The 3393-nt window shown below is 31.7% G+C and overlaps 1 long non-coding RNA gene across 1 annotated transcript; it reads left to right on the plus strand.

Annotated features, from left to right (window-relative positions):
• Positions 1-2260: 2260 nt before the first annotated feature.
• LOC113102402 (uncharacterized) lies at positions 2261-2784 on the plus strand. Its single transcript, XR_003290882.1, has 3 exons — positions 2261-2348; positions 2467-2514; positions 2700-2784. It is a non-coding gene; the product is annotated as an uncharacterized LOC113102402 (long non-coding RNA).
• The last annotated feature ends 609 nt before the right edge of the window (positions 2785-3393 follow it).

Below are 3393 nucleotides of genomic sequence, written 5' to 3' on the forward strand. Positions count from 1 at the left end.
CATCTGGACATTGCCCAAAACATAATAAACATCTTACAAATAGAAATACATCCTTCATGAAGACTCACATCCAATTAATGTCAATTAAAATGTATGGATGTATGGAAAGAGTTTTTAAGTTCACTAGAAAACACACACTGGTGTCTGTGAACTTCACTCTGACAACATTGTTGGTTTTGTATTCTGAAGGAACCAAAAATACAAAGTTAAACATGATAACACTCACAGTCATCACAAATCTCTCAACAAGTATTAAACCATTTTTTCTTTATTTTTTTAAATAGAAACACTACTTTATTGTCTTTATTGTTGGATGATTCTCTTTATAACAGAATCTTTGGAAACCCTCAGCTGGACAAAGTATGATGCAATCAAAAACCAGTTGGACATTGAGCCTATAAACATAAAGAAGCAGGAACTAGAACAAGTATTAATACTACACCTTTATATGAATAGAAATTATTTAAAGTAACAAATAAATACAAATCTCTGCATGTGGAACATTTGCAATAAACATGATAGATAAACAGTCCAGGAAGAGTGATAATAATTAATGCAGTGTTTTAAATGTATTCGGTGTAATATCCTCTCTCCAGTACAGCAGGTGGCAGTAACTGTTCAGCTCGCTCGAGACCCTCCAGTAAAAACCCACGAAGAAGAAGAAGACGAAAACGAAAGTAACTGAAGACAACACGCAGATAGCAAGAGAAAGCGTTGCTGGTTAGATTTGATGTCCTAGAAAACATTTTTCATTTTCAAGCTTAAAGCACAGAAAAATGAGCGTTTCAAATGCTTATAAATTCTCTTCGTAGTGGACAAGACTGCAAGTAAGTTTTCAGAAAGGGGTTATTGAAAACGAATGTGTTTCTGAAGGTGTCTCCGTATTTCCTCTTCTGTTTTATGCTGTTGACTTTGAGACGCAAAATCGAAAAGTTTTTGTTTTTAAATCAGCCATTTCTCATTAAGATTATTTGGTTATTCTACATGGATGTGCATTAGTTTGTAGCTCACTTTATTTTATATAGTGTTTTTGTGCTGTTGCTGTAATTCAATTCAATTCAAGTTTATTTGTATAGCGCTTTTTACAATACAAATCGTTACAAAAGCAACTTTACAGAAAATTATGTTTCTACAATATTTAGCAGTAGCTAGTAGTTTGTGCACATTTGACAGGATTTTAGAAAAAATAAAAATAATAATAATAATACAAGGACGTAGTCAGCTAGACGATGAACTATCAATATTATTAATTAAGTTATTATATGATGCAGTCACACATTTAGCAATAATTGTTAGTTCTGTTTGTTGATTCAGGGTCAGCATCATCTGAGGTCCTCTGAGGGTCAGCATCATCTCTTCTCAGGTGTTCTGGATCCAGACTGGAGCTTGTGTAAATCCTAGTTAGAGAAGAGAGGAAAGATGAGTCCTCTTCACAGAAACAGAGGTAAGACTGAGTCTTTTTTCAGACAATCATTTTAAACACTGCTGCAGTTTCAGAGGATTGCTGGAAAAACACAAAACCTTAACAAACTGTGTTTATATTTACAAATGATGTGCAGAACGTCAGAGCTTCATAACTTACTAACTAAAAATAAAATTGATATTTTAAAAATAGCCAATAGATGTTAAAATAGCTCATAATTGAAAATCAGAACGTCAGAGCTTATAGATGATGAATATCTCAGAAATGAAAATCAGAATCATCATTTACAAACATTTTACAGTCACTCTTCAGCACTGGGTCTGCACTTAATTAAAATATTCAACATCAGTGATTTTTTCATCTAAATACACTGTACATAAAATACAATAAACCACACCTAAATACACTGTACATAAAATACAATTAAACCACACCTAAATACACTGTGCATAAAATACAATAAACCACTTCTAAATACACTGTACATAAAATACAATAAACCACACCTAAATACACTGTATTTGATGTTGACACTTCAGAATATAAAGTTGTTAAAGTGAAGAAGAAAATTATAACTTTATGAGTTGTATCTGAAAGTTGATAGTTGCAAATCTCTTTAATTAGATCAGTCAAATATTTGTAAAAATGTATTTATTCTCACATTTGAAGTACTTTGAAGAAATTGTTAAACAAATGTGAGTCTGTAAGTAAGAATGACTGCTAACTTTAAAACTCTGCAGATGTTTCTGTGAAGGACTAGAAAGAATGTGTGTCAATATAAAACACAGATAACCTCCTGTAGAAAAGTTTCTCTTCTCTCTTTGTGTCATTAGTGTAAGATCAGACTCACATGTGTCTGTGAAGAGTGACCGGTCAAAGGATGATAACATGCCGAACTTCAGTGAGAAAAAACATCTATCAAAAGGTATTTATTGTCTTTGACATTATAATGTTGTGTTGGCTTATTTCTCCACTAAGATGCTTGTGATGGAAATTAATGAAATAACACAATAAATCACTGATTTCCTCTTTATTGAACTCAGTCTGGAGCTTCTTTCCAGTAACACAATCACACAAGCAGACACAAGGAGGTATAAATTAACCATGAAAAATAGATCATGCAGCCAAACATGAATATGTCTTTCCATCTATCCGTAGTCATAGATGGACAAATGCATGTCTATACTGTGCTTCATTACCATCCTCAACAGTGAAGCTCTTTAAATGAGACTGAAGGAGCTCCTGTAGTAAAGTGTTTTGTTCTTTGTGTCATTAGTGTAAGATCAGACTCACATGTGTCCAGCTCTGTGTCTGTGAAGAGTGACCAGTCAAAGGGTAGAGTACCAAACTTCAGTGAAGAAACAACACAAACCAAATGGTATTAGATCTGTTTCTTATTTTTGTTTACACACAGACTCAGAAAGTGTGTCAGTGAATAATTATCAGAAAACTTTGTCCATAAATGTATCATTTATTTATTGTTTTTCTCTTTGCTAAAATGTTTACAAGATATTTTGGTCATTTTTTTCTTCCTAAAAATGCAGTATTTTGATTTATTTTATTTACTCTCAGGCTTCAGTATGAAACATTAGATCCAGATTTACAGTCTCACAGGAACCACAAGAATTTTACAGACAGTCTCCTGCAGATCTTCCAGGTAATAAAACAAATTTTCAAGAATATTTAATAATTATAATAAACAAATATGTATTGAATAAGAGTGTGACAGAGCTTTTATTTCAACTTTTTCTTTTTAAGAACCTATAAAATAAGAATGAAAGCCTATTTTTATTAATATTTACAACAAAGTAATGTTTGTCTCAACTTTATTTTTGATGAATATTCTTAATTACTGAATAAATAATTTTGACCAATTATAGTATTTTTTTCTCTCATTCATTCTTTTCTTTCTTTGTAGGATCTTGAGAGCAAAATAATAACATTTCTGAAGAAAGAACTGGAAAAGTTTA

Source organism: Carassius auratus, unplaced genomic scaffold, assembly GCF_003368295.1.
Source record: "Carassius auratus strain Wakin unplaced genomic scaffold, ASM336829v1 scaf_tig00217724, whole genome shotgun sequence".
NCBI classification, from domain to species: Eukaryota; Metazoa; Chordata; class Actinopteri; order Cypriniformes; family Cyprinidae; genus Carassius; species Carassius auratus.